Source organism: Panthera leo, chromosome B4 (genome assembly GCF_018350215.1).
Source record: "Panthera leo isolate Ple1 chromosome B4, P.leo_Ple1_pat1.1, whole genome shotgun sequence".
NCBI classification, from domain to species: domain Eukaryota; kingdom Metazoa; phylum Chordata; class Mammalia; order Carnivora; family Felidae; genus Panthera; species Panthera leo.
Genome location: NC_056685.1, coordinates 108,067,546 through 108,094,245, shown reverse-complemented (window position 1 = coordinate 108,094,245; position 26,700 = coordinate 108,067,546). Strand labels below are relative to the sequence as shown.

Genomic DNA, 26,700 nt, shown 5'->3' with positions numbered 1-26,700 from the left:
TCTCCAACTTGGAAGGAGGAAAGCCGAGTTTTCTTCTATAAATATTTCTGGTGTCCCTTCCAGGCTTATACTTGGTCCAGGAATATGCTGGTTAGGAGGGGCGGGGGGGAACTATCCTAAGTAAAAGGAAAAGTTGTAGTATAAAATTTTTGCCATTTATATATTTCTGCTCTCCGGCTTCTTTTCTACCCTCACCTCACCCAATCTCAGACACTTCATTTAGACCAACCTTTTTCTAGGTCCAAAACACATGTGAACTTCAAGATGAACAAAAATAAATAAAAATCATGCAAATACATTTCATAATTTCCAATATGCTAAGCCTTTTTTGCTAGGCATTATACAGATAAGAAAAAATCCATCTACTATTGTTTAGATGGGTCAATGGTTTAGTCTTTCTGTTGTGTGTAGTAAGCAAGAGTTTATAATATTACAGAGTAGGTCAAGTTTAAGATAACTAAGATATTTCAAGATGTGGAAACAAAAAGATTAAAGGCAAATGGATATAAAAGTGCTTATTATAATCTTGAATGAAGTTTAGAATCTACAAAGAAAGTGTCCAGTCAGGTGGATGGCTGTCAAATTTAAAAGCCTTGAATCTCAATGATAATGTCTTTTAAACTGTTCTGAAAACTACTCAGAAGCCACCAAATTTTTAACCATTTAATAAAATAACATCATAGAATTTATGAGAAGGGAAGCTTTTAGGAAATAGGAAATGCTCAGAAATACCCAGTGCTACATTGTCTTGAATGAGGACTTAGAAAGGACATAGGGTTGGATAACTTGCAGATTCTATGAGAGATTTAAATGGCACAAGAGAACATAAGCAGAGGTCAGAAAATAACATTCTACTGGGGCACCTGCGTGGTTCAGTTGGTTAAGCGTGCGATTTCAGCTCACGGCATGATCTCACAGTTTGTGAGTTCAAGCCCCACATTGGGCTCTCTGCTGTCAGCACAGAGCCCCCTTTGGATCCTCTGTCCACTATGTCTCTGTCCCTCCCTCACTCATTGTCTCTCTCTCTGTTTCTCTCTCTCTCTCCTTTCTTTCTCTGTCTCTCAAAATAAGTAAACTTAAAAAAAAAATAACATTCTACTTAAAATACTTTAAAAATAGCTTCAAAGTAGATAGATAGATAGATAAATAGATAGATACATAGACAAACTTCTAATTATCAATCCAGAAGACTGAATGTGAGATGTAGAAATCAAGAAAACTAATATAAAAAATATATATGTATAATTTCACTCGAAGAATAAAATATACAACCCCTAGCCAGTTGAACAAATTAATATGCACTGAAGTGAAAAATAAGACAGAACAAGCAAGTATGGATGTTCATTTTACCTGTATTTTTCTGCACAGAATAACCTGTCAGTCACAAGTAGTTAGAATATACACCTAATAAAGTAGGTAGATTGTTCCTTAACTGACTGGTAGGAAAACTTGTAGATCACAGCCTCAAGTTTTCAGATCACGAGAAATAGAATAAAGAAATGTTTATTCGTATATTGCTAAGCTGTTAAAATTTGATAATATTCTTTATTTACATTCTGATCAGAAATGAGGTCTCTTGTCCCAAAAGGATGCTGTGGATTTTTTTTCATTAATAATTTTAATGAAATGTTTAATGTGCTAAAATGTTTTTCATATAAATATTTTTTTCATGTCCCACCTGATAGTACAAACTTATTATCAAGGCTGTGGCTGGGAATGTGTTATGGCTATGCTCCTATGGGTTCTAATATTGGACAGGGTTTCTTCATTTTGGTGGAAAGTAATTAGTGAAGCTATGTTTTTGCCTTCAGAATCTCTTCCTGGTCCTCCTCCTTACCATAATTGTCAAAATACTTTGTTTTATATACTTCTAAAATTTTCATATCTTTGTTTATCAGTATTTTAGTAAGTGATCAAATAAAATAGGTAAAGTAGATAAATTACAACCAGATCAGCACAAATCCCACCTCACTAATTTTTCTGTGATTAGATCATCCACAAATATAAACACATTTAATTTCCTGAAATAATTCCTTACAAAACACAAAATCTACAAGAAGAGCCCTCTGAATACCTGATTATTTCACGAACATAGATGTTTTCACAACATTAAAATGTAATTAGGTCTAACTTTGGCCAAATTCAGAAGGGTTTGAGAATCTGCTATCTTGTAATTAATGTCTAATTGTTGGTAATTATGTTGTTTAGTTTTGGGCACAACCCAATTTATTTTATTTATTTATTTTTTGCCCCAGGGCCCATGTCAATTATAATCTGGCCACAACTGTCAAGGCTATCAACAATTTAAACACTGATTACCAGGGCTGCATGATAATGGTCTCCTACCAATTTGCATAAAGTAACTAGGTTCTTAGCCTGAAAAAACAAGTCTGTGTTGAATGTACTATCTCTCGGGTCACTTCAAATTATCTACTAATGGCTAGCCAGGCCAGAATTTAACTCAGGAGCTAGAGGTAGATGGCCATGTAAGTTATAGAGATCTATTTCTTATGTTTAAAATATGTATACCCCATTTACATGTTTTATGGCCTGACAGATAATTTAGCAAAATTTTTGCACTTAAATTTCTGTTTCTGCAATTACTTATGTTTTACTTTAGTGTAGCAAAATTGAGTCTTTAATATTTTTCTTTCTTCATTTTGCTCTCCTGCAAAACAGCCACTTGGCAAAAGATGAAGCAATGTAAAATGAAGATCACACATTGAAAATTTTTACTGTCTTATCAATGATTTTTTTTCTCTCATAAAAGACCTCTTAAAATTGATAATAACTTAAAATCCCTAAGGACTGATTTTACAATACCACCTATGAATATTTTTAACATTCTTGTTACAGAGACAACTTAAATAACTTTAAACATAGGAATTAAAGCATAAAATCTCTGGTAAAACTTTCCTATAATGATAATTACTCTACTTTTGCCTATAGCATTCCATAAAGATATGTCACTGAAAATATGTTACACATTATAGTGGTAATGTATAATATACTGAGATCCCTGATAAAATGAATCCTCAGAGTGAAGGTATTTGGGCTTGTAATTCATGGGAACAATAGCTTTTAGTGCTGTACAGTATATCACAAGAGTGACAACTCTGTGATGAAATGTAATACATAATCCCCTTGGTCACAGACACCAATTTTTTCCTGACCTGAAGAATATTTTGTCTCTATTTTAATAATAGTGTCATGATTCTTAGAATCATAGAATGAGTAGATATAAGACCTGTACTTGAGGGTATAACCAGCAATGTAGTTTCAATTAGAGAAAGCTATCAGAATTTTCACTGCATATAGCTTTTTGGTAAATGAAATATTTCACTTGCTGAAGTTGAAGAACCTTCACTCATATGACCTACAGTGACTATATATGAAAGATGAAATGAAGCTGATTTCTAGGGCATCATATGGAGCAAGACCTGCATGTACTTTAAACATTATGTAAAAAGTCTTAAGTACATGCAGGATCTTTTTTATTTACATTTTTCCTTCATGGTCTTACCTGGATACTCAGTGTATCTTAGTGGCTCCCTCTCTCTTCAACAAACCTCATAATTGAACTTTATTATCCTCATTAGTCTTGTCACTGGAATTTATTGAATATGTATTAATGGGTCAGTTACTATCGTCAGGGTTAGAGGTCACAGAAGAGAAGTCAACATGGCTCACATCTTGGAATAGGCCACCATGGGAGCAAGCTACATAAATTATTTGCTATCCCAATGATATCCCTAGTCTATGATCTTTTTGATTTCTTCACCCTCTTCACACTAGTTCCTGCTGCCTTCATGGTCTGGGCTTAGCAATACATATAATCTGCTATAACAGTATGATTAGTAATTAAATTTTCTGATAATGACACTTGCTACTTCTTCTTTTGCTTCTTGCTTCTATTTGCTTCTACCCAGATTTTCAAACGTCTGTTTTTTATTGGATTATCTAGATTTGTCTTTGGCTTGTCCCTCTAACAAATTAATACTGATACAATATATATATTTTTAAATCTCATAACAGCAAAAGACTTTAAATGTCATCAAGTCCTATTTTTCAGGAGAGAGAAGTTAAGCTAAAAAAAAAAAAAAACCCTCTAGGGGCACCTGGGTAGCTCAGTTGGTTAAATGTTGGACATTTGATTTCGGCTCAAGTCATGATCTCACAATTTGTGAGGTTGAGCTCCCTGTGGAGCCCTGCAACAGGCTCTGAGGTGTCAGTGTAGAACCTGCTTAGGATTCTCTCCCCCTCTCTCTACCCCTGCCCTGTGCTCTTGCTGTCTGTTTGTCTCTCTCTCTCTCTCTCAGAATAAATAAATAGACTTGAAAAAAAACTTCTAAATATAAATTCTCCTTTACTTCTGATTAATTGCTCTTCTGTTCTCCCATAGAAGTTATACATACCTCTAGTAGAGTACTCATTTTTTTTATTAGCTGTTGTTTACAAGTTTCCCTCTCTTCCTGCATGGCAATATCTCCCAGGTCAGAAAGGCATACATAATTCTGGTAGTAATATGTTAAATTTAAATTGATGTTGTTCAAGAAAAATGTCATCCTTTAAGCATGCCATGGAAGTAGTGTGTGTGTGTGTGTGTGTGTGTGTGTACGTTTTCCTTTTTTTTTTTAATGAAAGATATATATACCAGTGGAAATGTTTCATAAGCTATGGCAGCTTACATGTTGCTCTGTTATTAGCATCACTATAAATTTGGGGACTCTCAGGTACAAATAGGTCCCCTTCAAGCATGGATTTTTATTAAATATTTGTATTAGATTGAGTTGCCATAGCAAACTACCATAGGGTGGATGGCTTAAATAACAGAAATTTATTTTTGCACAATCCAGGAGGTTAGAAAGTCCATGATCAAGGTGATGGCAAATTTGGTTTCTGGTGAGAGAGCTCTCTTCCCAACTCATAGAGGGTTGGCTTCTTGCTTGTGTCATCACATGGCTTTTCTTCTGTCTCTGCATGAAGAGAGAGAGAGAGAGAGAGAGAGCTCTCTGGTATTTTTTTATAAGGACACTAATCCTGTGGGATCGGTGCCCTGCCCTTGACCTTCTTGTAGGCCCTATCTCCTTAATTACTTTCTGATAAGCCCTATCTCCAGAGACTGTCCTATTGGGTGTTAGGAGTTTAGCATCTCTACCAACACAGTTATAACCATCAATATATATACAATCTCCTCTGTACATTTAGCTGAGAAAGTTTGGATTTTGTACAGAGAAGTTCAGCTAAAAGGAAAAAAGAGAAATAAGAATTGGAATATACAGAGACGTGTCCTAGCAGCCTGCTGTTGACATTTCCAATGTCAGGTTTGATGAGAAATATCTCATTTGGTCACAGGTGAGTTTGATAGGCGAACAGGCAACCTAGTATCTGAGTCTTTCCTCCATTTCATGAAAAGATATATGTGTACATAGGCCTCTTGTCAAAGGAGTAAAAGAAGTGGAAACCAGACAGGAAACTCCATCTTCAATCTGTGTATATCTGCTATGTTGGCTCGATATGCTTTTCTGTGCATTGTCTCACTTTCCGACTTTAGCATTCACAGAACCATTCAAGATGTTCATATCTATATCACTCTACTTCCAGGTGTATCACAGTAGATCTAATTATCTAACCCTGAATTTCAATTCACATTTTTCAGAGTGAGAACCAGCCTGGCTTGGGTGAGAAGATTGTTCCTAGTAGGATGGACTATAGCTAGGGCAACAGGCCATAATATTTATGAGGCTTCCATAGAATCCCTCTTTCTGTGTGAGTACTGTTTGGAACCTAACATAGGACCACCACCCAGTAAGAAGGGGATGCTGACTCTCGTAGTAAAGGAGGTAAATTCTGTCATCAAGCTTATACTGTCGTAGCATCAAGCTTATATTGTGGTAAAGTAGATTTTTCTAGTCTCACTCTCTTAAGCCTAGGAATTTAGAGAAACTTCCATATTGTAGAAGCTACTTTAACCAGGAATAGTCTTAACAGGTATACTTTGCATTTAAATTGTAGTATCTGCATGACTTAAATTATATGCTCTTAGTTATGATATACTCACTACCTCTGGAACTTAAATGGCTCTTTTTCTTTATGACTAAAAAGCTAAACTTGAACATTAGGTATAGCTGATAATTGGTTAAGAGTACTTTATATTTCAGCTTTGAAAAGTAGGGGTCATCACAGAAAAGGATTATAAAACCCTTTCTGTACAGCTAATGGAAAATGTTCAGTTTAAAGCTAGCCCTTAAAATGTTCAGAGAAATTGTCAGTTATAGCTCATAATTGCTATGGTCCTTATTGTTTCATGCCCAGACACATGAAAGGATTTATGTGGCAAAAGGCTCATAATCAGAGTTTAAAATAAAGAAGTCTTCCACTCAAATTTTCCAATATTTCAATTTATATTTTATTCTCATCCAAGTTACTTTGAAGAAAAAAATGGATTTGAGCAGCTATTTATATTTCAACTTAAATTAGATTCCTTTTATTTTATTGCTAATTACTTGACAAAACTTAAATCTGTCAATGTTGTGTCTTTCAAGAATTTCATCTCTTTTTAAAATTTATCTAGTGTGTCTGTTACCTTTTGCTGTCTACAATTAGCCAACAAATCTAAGTGGCTTACAAAAAGAATCATTTCTATCTTAATCTGTGGATTAGATCGTATTTGATCCATAGTGGCCCTAGTTCAATCTCATGTGACTCCCTTATTCTTAAGGGAACAGCAAGTTAACTAGAACATATCCTTCTCATCGTGATGGTGGAAGGCAAGACACCATGCCTAAAAAGACAAGCACATTCCAAAGTTATGCTTTCCTCATAACTCCCACTCATCAAAGCAGGTCATGGCGAACATCAATATCAATGGCACAGAAAAATATACCCCTCACTAGAAGTTGGGGGAATTGAGAGTGTAGGGAAGACATGAATATTTGCTGAATAATAGTCTACTACTTCTTGAATAAAAACAAATATAAGGTGTGTGTGTGTGTGTGTGTGTGTGTGTAGAGATTAGTCATTCCCATTCAACACACATATAGTGAAAAATAGCTATTAGTCAAGTACTTGCTAATTGCTCAAAATAAATTTGTGAACAGCACAGAACCAAAGATTGACTGGATTTAAACTTAAAGGTTACAAGTAGACATATTAAAAAAATACACTATTCATTTCTTAATTATTTCTGTGATATATAATATATTTAGAAAACACAATGTACAATTCTGGCAGTCAATGAGAAGGGTGCCTAATAAATCTAAGAAGTCAGGAAAAGCTTCCTGAGGCAATGACATTTAACATGAGACTACAGAAGCAAAGTTAATCAATGAATAGGAAGAGAAAAAAGAGTTCCAGGGAAAAGTTTATCACACATAAAGGCCTTCAGGCAGAAAAGAGAAACTGAATGTCAGTATGGAGATAGAGGTAAGGAGTGTTATAAAATATAAATGATGGAGAGGTCAGAGCAGAAAGAATCCTTTGACAATGGTAAACCTTTGGAATTTATTCTGGGATCGATGAGAAACCATTAAAGGATTTTAGGCAGGGTTTGAGTGACTTAATCAGATTTACATTTGTAAAAGGTCACAGTAGCTGCAGGATGAGGAATGGATTAGACCACACTATCAAGTCTTGAAGAAAATGTAGAGCAGCTGGATTTCTCATATACTAGTGGTGAGATTATGAATATGAAATTGGTACAAATGTTTTGTAAAATTATTTGACATTCTCTAGTAAAGCGGAAGATTTACATCCCCAAAGATCTCATATTTCTACTCAAGTTTTTGAAGAAACCCTTGCATATATACATCAAAAGACATACATAGAAATGTTTCATAAAATGACCTTTATAGTTGTAACTAATTGATTTTTATAAAGCAATAACACTCTCCAATCTGCCAACATTAGACTGGATAAATAAGTTGTATTATATTCATATACAATGGAATATTACACAACAGTGAAAATTTTAAAAACAACAGGTTTACATGATATGCATAATCAGGAATATAATTTTGAGTGAAAAAAGCAATTCACAGAAGGATGCTTACAGTATTATCTTATAATTAAACACTTGAAGCACAGGAAAAATCAATAATATTTTTTTTAGAAATGCATAAATAATGAAGTTTTAAGGACAGTAATGCAACTTAAAGTCATGATATCATGATACTGGTACTGTCTAAGTGAAGACAAAATTGAATAGGGTAAAGTAAAGGTACATAAGGGTCTTTGCAAACTGACTGATGAGTATTTTAATATTTTAGCTTTATAAATTTTATAGCCATTTAAAATCTCTTATAATTACTAAATATTTCATAATGTCAAATATTTATTTAATTATTGTATCAATTTTTATTTACATTCTAGTTAGCTAACATATATAGTGTACCACTAATTCAGGAGTAGACTTTAGTGATTCATCACTTACATACCACACCCAGTGCTCATCACAACAAGTGCCCTCCTTAATACTCATCACCCATTTAACCTATCCCCTACCCACCTCCCGCCTCCCCTCTATCAGCTCTGTTTGTTCTCTATACTTAAGTGTCTCTTATAGTTTACCTCCCTCTTTATTTTCTTTGCATCCCTTATGTTCATCTGTTTTGTTTCTTATTCCACATATGAGTGAAATCATATGGTATTTGTCTTTCTCTGACTGACTTATTTCACTTAGCATAATACACTCTAGCTCCACCCATGCTATTGCAAATGGAAAGATTTCATTCTTTTCAAGGGCTGAATATAATTGCTAAATATTTAACAATTATAGATAAATCATATAAAGATGTCATTCTTTTCAAGGGCTGAATATAATAGCTAAATATTTAACATTATAGATAAATCATTCTAAATGGTAGAAAAGTCAGTGTAGAGAAAGCATTTTTAAGATTGTTAGAATAATCCAGGAGAAATATAGTAAATATTTCTCAGGTGAGGCAAGTGAGATGGAGGTAAGTCATGTGGACCTAGGAGGATTATGTGAAAGACTCTGAAGAATTGAGAACTTTCCATGTGGCCTTTGTATATTCCTGATCAGTCAGTTACTCCTCCCCACGTCTTCTTAGATGTAACATTATCTTCTCTGATCCTCTCCATTCCTATTGATACAAATCAGATTGTCCAATGGCTGCTAAGACACATGACAAGTTTATTGAAAGTAGTCCAATAAAACTGTCTACCCTACTCCCTCAAGTGTGAATATTCCTTTGGAGCCTTCTCATACCTATGACTTTTTAATAGATTCTTATGCTAACAATGCTCTGGTAGATTTTCTTCAATAATGTAATCAATCACCTGATATGTAGAATAGGAGTTGAGATAGATTATGATTTCATTCTGAGATGTATTGAGTTTGAGTTATTTGTGAGACATCCAAGTGGGAATGTTGAGGAGAGTGGTAAATATATTGCCTAAAACTCAGAGGAAAGTCTAGGTGAGTGGAGAAAAAATTGATTATAACATTAGCCATAGGGATAGATGAAATTGCTTTGAGATGAGGTATAGGGTGCAATGAGAAAAGCATCTGAGATTGAGTGCTGAGGAACTCAAGCATTTATACGTTGGATGGAGAAGGGAAAACTAGCAGTAGAGTGATGAAGAGGAACCAGAAGGTGTGGGGGAAAATAGGACGGGGGTATCTCATGTCACATCTTCAGAAGCAGACCTTGATAAGGTGATTCACATTCTAGTGATTTATTGGAAAAGTGATCCCGAAGACACTTGTGAGGGAGTAGGAAAGAAACCAAGCACGTGTATGATTTCAAGGCAAGTCTCAACTGTATCCTGATTCCTTAGGAAAGAGCTGAAGGATGAATTCTTTCCTACTCAGTGCAAATGAGCTGGACTTTTATAGTCCCATAGGGTATTTGCCAAAGTCTGCTCCATGAAGTTATTGACCCCCGTATAATCCTCTTTTCTGCAGATGGGCTGCAGTTGCATGTGGACAGGCCTTAACATACAATTAAGATGCAGGAAGTAAGAAGCAAGGATAACAGGACGGAAGGAATGGTGCACAGAAATCATTAAAGCCATCAGAGGGGATCTGGTTATAGTGCCTATAAGTTTATGCTAAATATGGCATCACAGAATCCAAAGAGAAAGTTTTAAGGCATGGTAGCTTTCATTAAAAGCTCTTCTTGAGAAATTAAGGTGAACTCTGAAAAACTAAGTATCTATTAGACTTAGTTGCAAGAGCAAGCTTAAACTTAGGCTTGATTACATGATAAGTATTGTCATATAAGGAGCTTTCACTTTATTCTTTAGGCAATAAGCCATTATATGTTTTTAAGAGAGAACAAAACAAAATCATATCAATAATTATCTTCAGTGAGGGAAGTACTTGAGGATGTTTGATGGAAGCACAGGAAAACATTCCAGAAACTGTTACAAAAGTTCAAGCAGGAGATTTTAAGTTTTAGAGTAGTAAGAATGGTTAGAGGTTGCCTTTTATATTAAGAGACAAAAAAAAATATTATGACTCCATGAAAAAAAAAGTAGTCAAGGATGGCTCCAGCTTTCTATATTTGGCTACTTAGTTAATAGAGGAATATGAGAAGGATCCTGGCAATAATCTATTTCAACTTCAACAGGATGTGTAATGGGTGTATCTGAAACATTCCTGTTAAGCTAGCTATCAGGCAGTTGAACATAATAGTCTGAAGTATGGAAGGGTGATCAGGATACCAGACAGAAATTTGCTCATCATTATCTGATCATACTTATCAGAGTTAAATATATGAGCAGATAAGAAACCCCAGGGTAAGAAAATAAATAAACCAAAGAAATCCTCGGTTATAGAAGGTTAAAAAAATTAAAAAAAAAAAAAAAAACATATCAGATATTAATTGATCAACTTTTTCAGGTTAGGTAATATCTTTGTAATTTTACTGCTTTTCTGGTCTCTTTATTGTAACCTCTATTCAGATGACAATTACTGATATTCTTCCTGATCACTTCATTCAAAATATCTGTCCCACCTCCAATCCCATTTTTCTCTATCTCCTTACTTTCCTTTTTTCCTCATAGTACATACAACTAGCTGGCATTACACCATGTACTGATGGGTATATTTACTTTGTGTTTTCTCCATGAAGATAGAATCTCTCCCCTCACACATACACCACCAAATATGTTCCCCATTTTCAGAATGCTTCTTGGAACATGATACTGACTCAATATACCTTTTTAACATTTTAAGGGTTTATTTGACCAAAAGTTGACTGGAATGGTGCAGAACCAAACCAAAAGTGGTTAGAAGTACTGTGGGAACATGAGTTAAAAGATTTAGAGAGAGAAGCAAATAAACACATTAATAATAGATGATAAATTATTAGATGATAGATAGATAGATAGATAGATAGCATATTTGCTACAGCTTAAAGCCTAGACGATTATTTGTGATTGGTTGTCTTTAGCATTTTGATTGTGTAACCTTAGATTTGTCATGTCATGGACGCAGACATGTCTTGTCATGTCATGGACGCTGACAGGGCATTAGAGCTATGTCAATCTCAGGGCCTTCTTGTTAAGTTAATTTAACAGGAGCTTATGTAAATGCCATTTGGGCAGCAGTGGGAAAAGGGTGCAGATTTTTTTCATTTTGCTTACCACATCCTGCATCAGATGTGTGTGTGCCCACTTGGTGGTCGAAATGCCCTGACTTGGCTCTGCCTGGTTTCCTGATGCTGGAATTCTCAGTGGATGGTAACTCATTCTCAACACTTGCCCAGTTTAGCAAGTCCATGCCACATCCCTCCTTTGTAGAGAATTCTTGTCTGCCATGAAGGATTATCTTCTCTCAGCTTATTTCTGAGCACCATGTGGGCACTGGGGGGCTTTTGGATGCTCTTGCCTGACAGTCTAGGAACCATGAAGATGCAGGGGCCTGACTGGGCTCCTTTAGTACATACACTTGCCCCTCTGCCCCTTCTTTATGATGGCTGTGCCACCAGGCTGTCAGGAGCTTCTGTGCCTCCTCAGTTTACACTCTGCTTACAAATCTTCTCTATTCTTGGCTTCTCAAATCAATAATTTGTAAATAAATGGATGAATGACTGACACATGCAACAGCCTTACAGAGTGGCCAGAGTGGCTATTTTATGGACTCTGTTTATTGGCATTTGAAACAATACTACTTGCAGAATCAAATTCCATATGTATGTTACAAATCTATGAAAAAATTAAGCCAAAATTGATTCTCCAATTATGAAACAAATTCTTAATTTATTTTAAAAAATACAGAACTACGATTTTAGTCCCAATGAACAAAATTGCTTTCTTTTATAATTTTTCTATACTTAAACTGTATCCCTAAGCCAAGCTAGTCACAGCGAAAATTAATCAAGCATTTACTTGGTAAGTAACTTGTGTCCAAATTCTCCACTCATCTTAGTTTAGCAATGATGTATCTGGGCCTAGTGTATTGATAGATCACCTGAATCTGAAAAGTACACATTGTCTCCTAGCAAATTAGTATATTTCCACATGATATTAAGGTGCTGCTAGGCTAAAGACAGGATAGACCTTCTATGAGGGCAAGATTCTAATCAGTCTCACCATGAGGCACAAAGCTGAGGGCACAATATAAATAGTATACTTTCATAACTATTGCACACAAATAAATCTGAAGGATCTTCAGAGTCCAAGCATAGTTCATAACTTTCTTTTTATCTTTCCACCATTCATCTCCTTCTCCCTTTTATAATACTATTTCAACATTTCCTTGATAAATTACATGTTAGCCTTTGCATGAAACCTTACAAGTAAGGTTATGTATATTCTCTCTCCTGAGGGTCACATGGTTGTCTCTCTCCCGACTTGAATTTTAAACTGAAAAACATTTAAAACAAAAAAATATTGGAAGCTGATTTTTACTAATGCTGTTATTCTAATAAGCCTTCCCCCTTAGTTCCTCTTACCATGATCCCAGAAACTTCTTTGGGCCCTGTCTTTGATCTCTAGTCTTTTCTAGGATTCTGAAAGCTTCTCCATATCCTTCTAATAAGCTCATGTTATGTTTTATTAACCTAGAACTGTTTTCATTGCTTATAATCAAAGGATAACACATGCAGAGGCCTTATTTATGATTTTTTACTGCCCACAACTTGAGTAATATATATGTAAGCTGGTAGGAGAAAGGAAATAATAAGTGTAGTTTCGTGGCATTACTTAATTCAGTCCATACTGATGGCCCTGGGCCAACCATGGCTGGACTTCCATAGCCTTGTCCTGCACCTGGGTACCCTCCTTCATGGACACTGTGTGCTTTAAGGGCCTGAATATGTTTTCTGTGACTTCTGGGAGGACGAGGTGGAGGTGGACATGGCCACTTGCCACACCCCTATAGTCGCCCAGCTTGAGGCTGGGCACTGGTTCGATGTATCCATCAGTAAGCAGCATCTCTGCCTTTGTCCATGAGTCTCTCCTCTTTGCCCTCCAACACCCACAGTGTACCTTGTCGGCCCCATTTTGATTACCAGACTCTGACCATGCTACCAGCCTGCCTGAGACTGCCCATCTCTGGAGGTTGTGGCAGAGCACTTGTGAGAAGCTCACACATACACCCCTGGGCTGCCTCCAGAAATTACCTAGGTGTCCCTCCATACACATACACATATACAATTCAGGGATGGAGGTCCTGGGACTCCCAAGTTCAGTGCTGTAGGTCTGGGAAGGGACACTGGCCCAATGTGGGGAAGGATGCATGTTTTTAGCCCAAGAAACAGACTTTTTTGCCCAACAAAGAAAAACAAAAAGTAGTTTCAAAGTATCACTATTTATTACTTTTTGAAGTTTCAGATTGTTAATGCACTTAAAAAATACTCAGTTATCCAAAGGTGTCCAGTAGATTTGTCCTTGGTGATTTGAGATGCCATGAATGATAACCTCACATGTAATAAAAGTTTCTTTTTCTAAGTTCAGCTGAAACATCTCAATGTAGACAAGCCTATTATTAGACCTTTACATATGACAAATGGTTTTCTGTCAGCCACTCTTTCCTTCTCCACTGTCCATCATCCTAGCCTTGGAGATCAGCACTCTTCTCCTTTGAATGCATTAGTCATTCATGAATAATGACATAAAAGCTTACCAATGCTCTAGAAAGAGAGCCTTTCATTGTACTTTTCTAACAACCATTAATATCTATAACACTCAGCGGTTTTAATTTTCTTTTATAAAAGGACATGTTGTAATTACATGAAAAAATAGCATGGGGTCCAAAACTATTACCAGTTTCATTAATAAGGATAAAAACGGAAAAGAAATAGAAAAATGAGCTATACTACCATCAGACACAAAAAAACCTTTGATTAAAAAAAAATATATATACATATATATACATATATATGTACACACATATATATATATATATACGTACACACACACACACACACACACATATATATATATATGTATATATATATGACAACTTTTGGGGGGTGAGGGGCCAATGAATTTATAAACATTAATTACAAAAAAAACCCAGACAATATCAAAAGATTTTTCTTTTCTCTCCTTTTTAAAAACGTTTATTTAGTTATTTTGAGAGAGAGCACAAGCAGGGGAGGGGCAGAGAGAAGAGAGAATTAATCCCAAGAATGCTCCGTGCTGTCAGCGTGGAGCTTGACACAGGGTTTGATCTCACAAAATGTGAGCCGAAGTCAAGAGTTGGACACGTAACCACCTGAGCCACCCAGACGCCCCTAAAGGATTTATTTTTCTATATAAATATTTTGGGTATTGCAAAAAATTAAAAACTTTAAATTTATGTTAGCTAAAATTTTGAAGTTAATGTAGGTTTTAACAAAATTATATACTTCCATAATATTTTTGAAAAAGCTCTATCCAAACAAAAATATAGAATAAAAACTATTGGTTAACCAAACGAAATATTACTTTTTGTAACTATATTTATGAATCATTTCAGAAAGAATGTTAAGAAGTAAAATACTGTTGACTCTAAGCAGAGGCTATCATAATTGAAAACAGAAATGGTCACAATCATTTTAGTTACATAGTTATATATAACATAATCAAGGATTATTTTGTCTATTACATATTACTTACTCTTCTTGAATTCAAGAAAAATGGAAAATTCAAACACAGTGCTTAAACTTTTTGAGTTACCCATAAATATTATATAGCAAAATAAAATTGGGAACAAAATATTTTTGGCCTGGAATAAAATCTAGACTTAGGAGCTAAATTGCATATCATTAAGTTCTCTGAAAAGTTTTACTTTGTTTTGTCTTTTTCCTAATTGAATACGTACCTTCCAAAAGAGCCAGGGCAATATCATTAATAAACTGCTTTCATATTATTTCTACTTAAGTAGACTTCATCTTTCTTACTTATCTGAATGTTTATTAATGAAGATTTATTAAGACCCAAACTTTATTTTTGTGAAGTCCAACTTCTTTTTGGATCTTCACATTAAAAGTTTTTGAATCCATGTATAAAGGGAGAAGGCAACATAAGTAGTTACAGAATAACCTGCATTATAATATGCATAACAATTTAGTGTAATAAGCACGGATTTATTCTATTTATGACTCTATTAGAGTAACCCTGGTTATGCTTACAGATTGTGCAAGAGCATATAAGGAAAACGATTTGTCCATTTAGACTATTGTACTTTTTCATTTAGGGGAAGATCTTCAAATGCTCTTTCACATAAACTCATTTGTTTCTAAATTCTTCCAAAAGTTTAGAAGGCAGCACAGGTAGTAGTGTCCTCATTTACAAGTAAGGATGAGTGCCAGACCACTGCAATGTTTAAGTATTTATTCCCAATTTCTCTGCTGGAAATTCTTTCAGATACAATTAGAAGGTAAGCTAATCTAATAAAAATAAGCACATCAATTAATCTGCACTTCATAAGTATATATTGACTGCCAATTTTTTTTTTCTAATAGATGGTAAGTATAGAAGAAAGAGACTTTTATATGTTTGATGAGAATCTGTTGGAGGTGTATTTATTTTATCACTAGCAGAATTACACAGAGATGCTAAGCCAAAGATTCAGGTGCATTATATGTGAAGAAAAAAAGAAGGAAGAAAGAAAAAAGGAAGAGAATATATACAGTATAGAGTAGTAGCTAACAATTGAACTGTGGATTTTCTTTATAGAATATAGAATAATTATCATAACACCTATGAACCTATGAGTTTATTTATAGATAATGTAAAAAAAAATAATTTTTTATGCCAAGCATATAGAGTAAGTTTGAAAATCAATGTCCTGAAGTGCCTGGATGGCTCAGTCAGTTAAGCATCTGACTCTTGATTTTGGTTCAGGTCATGATCTCAAGGTTTGTGAGATCACGCCCCACATGGGGCTCTGTGCTGACAGCACAGAACCTGCTTGGAATTCTCTCTCTTTCTGCCCCTCCTCTGCTTGCTTTTTCTCTCTCAAAACAAATAAATAAACATTAAAAAATAAAATCAATAAAATCAATTTCCTATCATAATGTATTTTTAAAAAGCAGTGATCTCTATAAGCTTCAATGTTAAAGGCTATGTTCTGAGATATTGAAAAAAAAAGAAAGACATGTCATTTAAATAGATGAATACTTCTGTATCTTTCTGGCTTTTTCATAACTATAAAAGAGAACATAACTATGATGACAGCAATAAAGAATGTATAGTTTTCATACAGAATGATTTGTCTCCCACTCCTCCCCTGACTTGGTTTTCTTGTTCCTTGTGCTGATCTACAGTGAATACTTCCAAATCTTCCTGGGAATTGTACAACAGTACAGCACTTTGAATTCTCAAAACCTTATTTTAATAATATGTTACCCTCTCCTGGGTCTTCATCAAATACTGTTGTTGATAGTTGGTTTATCTATTTTATTTCTTTCCCCAGAGATAATATTTGACTTAATCATTGTCAAGTTAAGGCACTCATTTGTGCATGCAAGGTTTCCTTACTGTCATACGTGTACTGTTCTATGGGGTCATATCCCAATTCTCTATTTTCGTTCTCTTTATTAAAATCCACTTAAGAGTTGTTGGTTTGTTTGGCTCTTGTATATATTTGCAGAGATAAATAATATTGTGTTATAATTTCATTGTCTTTTTTATTTCACATTTTACCAGTAGTATTGGGATATAATTTATATGCAATAAAATTTATCTATGTTCACTGTGCAGTTTAATGAAATTTAGTATATTTATACAGTTGTGCAATGATCATTACAATTTAATTTTAGAACATTTCTATCAACCCTAAAAGAAATTTGTGGCCATTTACAGTCACTAACTATTCTCTTCCCAGACCTAAGCAACTGCTAATCTAATTTCTGTTTCTATAAATTTGCATTTTGGGGGAATTTTACATAAATAAATTCTATAATATGATTTTAAGGAATAATTTTGCTAAATAGAAAGCCTAAATTTGCAACATTTATCAATTCTCTCACATATGGACACCTACACCACATCTAATCTAGTGCCTTCCTACCAAAAGTATGCTGCATAAACACTTTTTCAAGGACCTGAGCTCGAGCATTTCTGAAGAACACACAGAAGGTATCTTGTCATTGGGTACATACATATTTTTTTAAATAAAAATCGCGAAATGTTCTTTAAAAAGGCAAAACGGAAAACTACATCAGTGTACATATCTGCCAGCAGTTTATGAGGCTAATTGATTCTAAATATCCCCAAACTTTGGTAGTATTAATTAAAAAAAATTGGTGATATGGGGGCATCTGGGTGGCTCAGTCAGTTGACCATTGACTCTTGATTTTGGCTCAGGTCATGAGCTCACAGTTGTGAGATCAAGCCCTACACTGGGCTCCATGCTGAGTATGGAGCTTACCTGAGATTCTCCTTCTCCTTCTCTCTCTCCCTTTGCCCTACTCCCTCTCCTTCTCAAAATAAATAAGTAAACATTTTTTAAAAACTTGTGATTTTATCAGTATAATGTTATTATTGTTTTAATTTTTAATTGTTTCATTAATAGTAAATGGAATATCCCTTTATACACATGTTAGCCATTCAGGCTTGTCCTTCAGTTGATTTTCATATTAATACTCTCCTATTTTGCTGTTGTATTTCTTATTCCTAAATGTTATTGCATATCTGATATTTTGCTAGAGGACCTAATATATATTCTAGTGTTAATCCATGTTGTGTCAAATAGCTTCTCCCAATTTATCACTATTAATATTGTTAACATTGATGTTAATATTAATATCAAGACAATAAAAAAGTGGACAGTGCCATACTTACAGGTAAATGTGAAATTTGACTTAATCTGACATATTGATTTGGAATCCTTTTGAGAGGGGAAATAATAGCATTTAACACAGTGTATTTTTCATTTGTGTTTTACTTACAAGAAAGTTTCTACAAATACTAAAATTGTTTTATATATTTCATTACATTGTGGAAAAACTGGTAAGAAAGAGAGTTATTCTAGAACAAAAGTTCAATAACAAACTTCAGGCAAAAAAAATCTAAATATTATTGAATTTCAGAATCAATTTATATTGACAAAAAGAAAGTTCTACTTAGCATGAAGCTACTTATTCCTTTCCATTGAGAGTTACTTATTATATTTGCCTACAAGTAAAGCAACTATTTCAGATGTTCCAGCAGGTCAATCAGAAAGTATTTGTGGAGTATTCATTTAATACATTGACACTAGTTTCAGGATACTGAGATTTAAAAAAAAAAATTAAGCATTACGATAAAAATTTATGAACCTACACAGGCTAGCAGTTCTTGAAATAACCTGGTGTGAAAAGCTGTCCAGAGAGAGATCAACTTATTATAACCAAAAGGAAATAATGGAATGATTCATTTTAAGCATTTGTACCACATATAATTTTATTGCCTTTTTAGTATTGTCCTGACTTGAAATTGTACTAGATGGCTTGAGTCTTACAATTGAATTAAATAGGCCACATGATAATTTTTATTTGAAGAATACTACAAATATAGCTATGATATTAATGTATCCAAAACTTCAGCTATGTGTAATATACAGCCCATGTTGCTTATTTTTTCAAATTAAATGATTTTCTTAATGGTTGTGGTATGAAGACGAAAAAAGAAAATTGTTATATATATCACCTCTTTATTTTGGTACTACTACCTTGCTTAGTAAATTATCAGTAAAGAATTAGGAACCTGGGAAGATAAACTTCAAAAGCTGGCTAGTGTCTTGAGGCCAATGATAATTCATAAAAATATTTCAGCATATATTTCTGGAGAATAAAAAATTGATTTTTATTGAAAGAAAGATTTTCTATCTAACAAGAGAACAATTGCTAAATTCATCATAACTTCAAGTTGTTGCAAAATGTCCTGCCATTAAAGAATATATATTACATCAGCTATTATTCAGATTATTTGCTTCAAGAAAAATATAATGGACCCAAATGTGATATAGAAATGCCCAAATGGGGGTATAGAAAATTTTGAAAGAACTGGAAAACTCACCATATCAAGAATATCTTTAGAAAGGCACATTAAGATAAGGGTCACTGCTTGAGTAAGAAAAAAAAAATGAGTTAGTATTTACTTACCCTCAAGCATAATATATACATTACTATTTCTTAGATATAGATATTCCATGAATGTAATCCTACTATTCTTTCACCAAGTTAAAAGATGCATAGTTATCACATTTTATCAAAGAATAAACTGATGCTTAGAGACAATTTATTACTAAAACAATTCTATCTAGCTAGTAATTGGCCAAGATCTGTGTGTTCCTAACACTGCTTTTTCCTCTGCACCCTCTACCACATAAAAGGATGAATGATAGAATGTAAGAAGCTTGAGAGAAATCAATAATACAGAACTAAGAAAAAGTATGAATTGTTTAGTGAACAACCGCAGTTTTATAGTTGCATCAAAAGCAGCAAATACTGGGGCGTCTGAGTGGCTCAGTTGGTTAAGTGCCTGTTTTGATCTCACAGCTCATGAGTTTGCGCCCCACGTCCGGCTCTGTGCTGACAGCTCAGAGCCTGGAGCCTGCTTCGGAGTCTGTATCTCCCTCTCTCTCTCTGCCAGCCCCCCCTCTCCCACCCTGCACTCTGTCTCTCTCTCAAAAATAAACATTTACAAAGTTTTTTAAAAAAGCAAATACTATAGTAATAGTAGTACTGGTAATAGTAATAATAGCAAAGATGTGATGTTTGTGCTGGTGGTAGTAAAAGTAATCGTAATAGTTAGGCAGTACTGAGTGAATCAACATATATTCAAATTAAAATACAGTTTTAGTTCTGAGGCGCCCCGGTGGCTCAGTGAGTTAAGCATCCGACTTGGCTCAGGTCATGATCTCACAGTGGGCGCGTTCCAGCGCTGCCTTGGGCTCTGTGCTGACAGCTCTGAGCCTGGAGCCTGCTTCGGATCCTGTGTCTCCGTCTTTCTCTGCCCTTTCCCCGCTCACACTCTCTCTCTCTCTCTCAAAAATGAATAAAAGTTAAAAAAAATTAAAAATAAAACAAAATACAGTTTTAGTTCAGTAGGAAGTTTAATTCAGATGGGGGACAGTTTGACCAGTTTACTGTAGTTTTATAAATTTAAAATGAACACTATATCCAAATATTCATACAAATTTTAATACTAAATAATGAATATGTTATTATGGACTCAATATCTAATTCAAAGAAAAAATAATTAAGAACATTATTTCTGGTAGAGTCTAAATTAATATGATAGCCTTGTATTTACTTTTTTCATATATGAATTTCTATTAGCTTTCTTAATAAAGAGGGCAACCCTGGAGAATTTCCTTATCCGGATACCATGTGTGAGTAAGCCACTGGTATTGAATGAGGAATGCGGAATGCGTTGCCTTGTGTTTCCCATTTGTATACTATAAGGATATTATTTTTCTTTGATATTAACCGAAGAAATACAGAGTTCTTTTGTGGGTTTGTTTGTTTGTTTGTTTTTTTTTTTTGAAAGTTTAGAGAAAGCATGAGCAGAGGTGAGAGGCAGAGACACACAGAGAGGGAGGAGAGACTGTCAAGCAGGTTCCATGTCCAGCACTGAACCTGTTGTGATTGTGGATCCCACAACCCTGGGATCATGGCCTGAGCTGAAATCAAGAGTCAGACGCTCAACCGATCGAGTCACACAGACACGCCAAAAATGCAAATTTCGAAGACAGATCTTTGGATATAGAATATTGTTTTGTTCTTATAAAATTTGATTGTAAACCATTTTATCATATTTGGCCTATCATATTTCTTATACTTCATATTAATATGGATTTATGTAAGGCTTTTTCTCTATTTTTGTTCTAATGATCTCTAATATTTATTCACCAGAACTATCATTGTCAAGCTAATTATCTTATTGAAGATTAATTTTAAGTGTTTGACATGTTTGATGAAAACTATTCACTAAGGAAACATACAAGCACAGAAACCTGCTATCCCCTGGACTGTAGGAATAAAATTGAATGATCCCTCTGCTCAGGTTTGTGTGTGTGTGTAGAGGGGTGGGGGGACTATAATGTTATCCTTAAAGGCAATTATTAAATATATAGCACACGTCACCAATTTTCATAACCCACAGATGAATATCCCCCTTTTGTAAAAAAAAAAATTACTTTGATTTTGGAGTGCCCAAATCACAACAAATGTGATTTCACAATTAGTGGAATCCAACTTTAATTCAATGAGCACATCCCATTCACTATGATATCAGGATTTTTCCAGAAACCCTTTCCTGACCTACTAAATGCTGATGAAACAATATGATACTTCTGGAATCTACCTGGATAGACACTTTCTGACTTTACATGGTATGAAATGTAGTTGTGAGGTCTGAAATTGTCATAGCCATTTAACTGGAATTGTGGATGCTATCGATGACTCTGATAGCAGTTTAAACAGAGTTATGGTGACAAAATCCTGGTCAATGGAAAGAAGGAAGAAAGTAAAGATCTTTCCAATTGTCTTCCCCAAATATCTAATATATTTTCAGTTAATACTTTTGGATTTTCTAGATTAGCATACCATGTAAAAATAGTGAGCCGTGTCTTCTCTTATTTGTTTCTTGATCCATATTACATTGGTTATAACTTTCCAACAAATGTTAAACTTAGTGTAAAACGGGACATGTTTAGCTAGTTCCTAAAATCAAAGTGGACTTCTCTTCTGTTTCAGTATTTCTTGGTTTATTAGTTTTTATTTTAAGATTGATGTTCTTTATCATATTAAAGAATAATTCTGATGTCTTATAGAGTCTTTGTTGTTAATATTGAAATGAATTCTAATATCTTTTCAGCTTTGTAACTTCCCATAAGGTTTTTATACCTTGATCTTTTACCTATTGTTGTTGCACATTATTTTAATAAATATCTAATGTTAAACTATCTTTCTCCTCATTCATGTACTCAAGTAAAGAAACTAACGTCCTTTGCCTCCTGGGAGTTATGATATAGAAGATATCTAAGTAGGAAGTATGTCAGATACTGGTAATTCCTGCAGAGATAAACAAGGTATAAAGGGAGGAATATAAAGAAAAAAGTAGCTATTTTATTTGGGGTGACTGGAAATATGAATAAAGGGAAGGAGTAAGAAAATGTGGCTATACGGTACAAGAACATTCAAAATAGGGAAGCAAATTCAAATGTCCTAAACAAGGAGCATCATTGACTTATTAGTGAAACAGCCGTGAGAGCAGAGTTACTGTAGCCTACTTGCCAAGGGAGAGAAGCAGAAGATCAGGTCTGAGAGACAGAATGGAAGAGTGGTCCAGATCCTATATGTCGATGCAAGCACTGGAGGATTTTTACTTTTATTCTGTATAAGATGAGCAACCATTGACCTGATGAATAACAGTCTAACCTGTATGTAGAAGATTCTTCTGACTACTGTACATGCTCTAGGAGGCAAGAAATGAAACATGAGGGCTGGTTAACACAAAGTAATACAGATGAGATATGGGAGTATCTTGGAATAGAATGGTGATTGAGGAGTTATAAGAAATGTCAGAATCCAGATGCGTTTTGCATGTAGAACAGACATTACCTATTGACAGATGTAAGATGTGAAAGAACTATAGGAGTCAAGGATGAAAACATTTTTCCTTGAGTAATTGATAGAATGTAAGTAAACCTACAGAGAAGAGGAAACTTGAAGGAGGAGCAGATATTGAGAGAAAAAAAAGTTTAGTTATGGACATGATTAAATTATGACTCCTGTTACAAATATAAAAGGAGCTGTCAATTAAACATTTACATTTATTTTAGAAAAATACCTCTAGAATATTGAATTTTGTATTCCTAAACACAGAAATTATTTTACCTGTATTTTATTGGTTAATATAGTATTTTCTCTCTTGTTCATTATTTAGGGTATACCAAGGACCTGTGACAAATATACTTCTAAGTATGTACTAGCCCAACATTACGGAAAGTTTTTGGAGTCTAACTGGGTATTGAAGTCTGCGGAGTGGCAGACTTACGAATTTATGCAGGGTCCCAAGTTCCTTCTATTGTGTGGCTACACAAGTCATTATTCCAGTCCTTATCAAATTTCACATCCAGATGAGGAGAGGAAAAAGCAAATTGGGGAAGCCCATAGACAGTTCTATGGGCCAAGACTAGAATTAGCACCTATCACTTCTGCTCCCATTGCAATAGGTAGAACTCAAATGGCCGTACCTAATAGCAAGATGGTATGAGAAAAATAGTGTATCATTTTAATGTTCAGAAGTAAAAGAAATTTTAGGTTATTCTCCTGGTTATCTTAGTAATTAAAACATTTTATTTTTTTTTTTTTAATGTTTATTTATTTTGAGAGAAAGACAGAAAGTGGGAAAGGGGTGGAGAGAGAGGGCAAGAGAGAGAGAATCCAAGGCAGGCTCTGTGCTGACACCAGGCTCCATCTCACAACCCGTGAGATCATGACCTGAGCTCAAATCAAGAGTCGGACGCTTAACTGACTAGCCACCCACGTGCCCCGAGTGAAACATTTAAAAAAATGAGTAGACTTGTGACCCACTTGATTTTGATTGGTTTAATATGTGATCAACCACATTCAATGTTCTTTGCATTCCTTTCTTACACTCCTTTGTAAAATGCAGCAGTGGCATTAAATAAACTCTGGTTCATATTTTAAATAAAATGTTATGCTGGTTTGGACTTTGGAAGCTTACTAAGTTGGACTTTCATTCTTATTCTTTCAATATAGCTCTATAGGTTTTGATATGTTTGTCTTTGCTATTATTTCTAGGTACATATCTTCCTCAACTTACAATGTGGTTGAGGCCCAATAAAGTCATCAAAAATTGAAAACATCTTAAGCCAAAAATGCATTTAAGACACCTAACCTACCAAATATCACAGCTTAGCTTAACCTTCCTTAAACATGCTCAGTACATTTGCCTTAGCCTAAGCTGGACAAAATCACCTAACACAAAGTCTGTTTCATAATGGAGTGTTGACTATCTCATGTAATTTATTGAATACCATATTGAAAGTGAAAAACAGAATGGGTTTATGGGTACAGAGTGGGTATAAGTGCATAGGTTGTTGACCCTCACGACACCGTAGCTGACTGGAAGCCCTGGCTCGTGCTACTGTCCAGCGTCGTAAGAGAGTATCATACCACATATCACTACCCTGGGAAAAGACCAAATTCCAAATTCACAGTACAGTTTCTATTCAATGCAAATTGCTTTTGCACCATCAAAATATTGAAAATTGTAAGGTGAACCATTGTAAATTGGGGACCATCTGTAATCTGTAATTGTAGTTTTAAGATTCACTTTGACCTGAGTTATTTCAGATAGTGATTTTATATATAAATATATATGAACTGATATATATTTATACATATACACAGTATTTTACCAGTATTTGCATTTGCTGTTTTGTTTAAAACTGTGTTATTATCCAGTTTTATCACAATGTCATAAACTGTGATATATTATTTCTACATTTGAATTGGTATGATCAATTTTTGAAGATGTTTTGTGGCTTCTGAAAAGAAAATGTTTCTTTTATGGGTGCAGCACAGCAAATTTAGTACATATATTAAATGGCCTTTAGTAATTATATAATTCAAATTCTCTACTTTCTTTTTAATCTGTCAAGGATTGATAAATTGCAAACTAGAGTTCTCCATTATACTTGCTTTTGCTATTTTTTTCTACTTCTATTATCTATTTCACCTTACTGCTTTATAATTTGTTATAGCTCTCATGCATTTTTCTTTATTAAATTGTAAGACACCTCATTTTATTTACTCTTTCCTAAATTATTCTTTATTCAATATTACATATTAATATTGAGTTACAAAGGGGATTTTTTAGAGAGATTTGTTTAATTTTTAAACTGATCATTCCATTTGTGTCTAATAAATGTAATAGTTAAATTTTACTTTGTAATCCAATCTGGAAATCTTTGTCTTTTCATATATAATTTTACCTGATTCCCGTTCAGTCATAACTAATAGATTTAATCTGCGTTCTAATCTTCTGTCTTCTAAAACTTTCTATTTTTTAGCTTTATTTTCTCATTCTCTATTTCCAATTATTGTTATATAGAATTTATTCTCTTTGAATGAATAACTAAATACCTTTTCTCTGAATTCCAATAGAAATTTTGAGGCACATATTCAACTTCTTTTTTAATTTATGCAACTGTCATTCATTGTCTTTATTTTGAATTGTTATTATTGTAATTTGGCATTATTTTTTCTGTCTGTATAAACTCTTTCCTATTTGAAGATTCTAGTTTGTAACCTGAAATGAGCTCTAAGTTTCTTGGTGTAATTGTACTCTCTAATCATATATTTTTTTAATATATGAAACTTATTGTCAAATTAGTTTCCATACAACACCCAGTGCTCATCCCAAAAGATGCTCTCTTCAATACCCATCACCTACCCTCCCCTCCCTCCCACCCCCCGTCAACCCTCAGTTTGTTCTCAGTTTTTAAGAGTCTCTTATGCTTTGGCTCTCTCCCACTCTAACCTCTTTTTTTTTCCTTCCCACCCCCCCCCCCCATGGCTTTCTGTTAAGTTTCTCAGGATCCACATAAGAATGAAAACATATGGTATCTGACTTTCTCTGTATGGCTTATTTCACTTAGCATCACACTCTCCAGTTCCATCCACGTTGCTACAAAGGGCCAGATTTCATTCTTTCTCATTGCCACGTGGTACTCCATTGTGTATATAAACCACAATTTCTTTATCCATTCATCAGTTGATGGACATTTAGGCTCTTTACATAATTTGGCTATTGTTGAGAGTGCTGCTATAAACATTGGGGCACAAGTGCCCCTATGCATCAGTACTCCTGTATCCCTTGGGTAAATTTCTAGCAGTGCTATTGCTGGGTCATAGGGTAGGTCTATTTTTAATTTTTTGAGGAACCTCCACACTGTTTCCAGATTTGCTGCACCAATTTGCATTCCCACCAACAGTACAAGAGGGTTCCCGTTCCCCCACGTCCTCTCCAGCATCTATAGTCTCCTGATTTGTTCATTTTAGCCACTCTGACTGGCGTGAGGTGATATCTGAGTGTGGTTTTGATTTGTATTTCCCTGATAAGGAGCGACGTTGAGCATCTTTTCATGTGCCTGTTGGCCATCCAGGTGTCTTCTTTAGAGAAGTGTCTATTCATGTTTTCCACCCATTTCTTCACTGGATTATTATTTTTTTTTTTTTTGGGTGTGGAGTTTGGTGAGCTCTTTATAGATTTTGGATACTA

At 34.5% G+C, this 26,700-nt stretch overlaps 1 protein-coding gene across 13 annotated transcripts in view; it reads left to right on the top strand.

Moving 5' to 3' along the window:
* The window catches only part of MGAT4C (MGAT4 family member C), a 221,676-nt gene that overhangs the window by 87,707 nt on the left and 107,269 nt on the right, over window positions 1-26,700 (top strand). For 8 of the 13 annotated variants that reach the window (XM_042947289.1, XM_042947290.1, XM_042947297.1 and 5 more), the window contains exon 2: window positions 5,660-5,843. The exons of 2 other annotated variants lie outside the window; for them this stretch is intronic. The gene's annotated coding sequence lies outside the window, so the exon portion shown is untranslated. Of the gene's footprint in view, window positions 1-5,659; window positions 5,844-21,310; window positions 21,451-26,700 lie in introns of those variants that run through there. 3 more of the 13 variants (XM_042947293.1, XM_042947288.1, XM_042947291.1) reach the window with 1 other exon arrangement.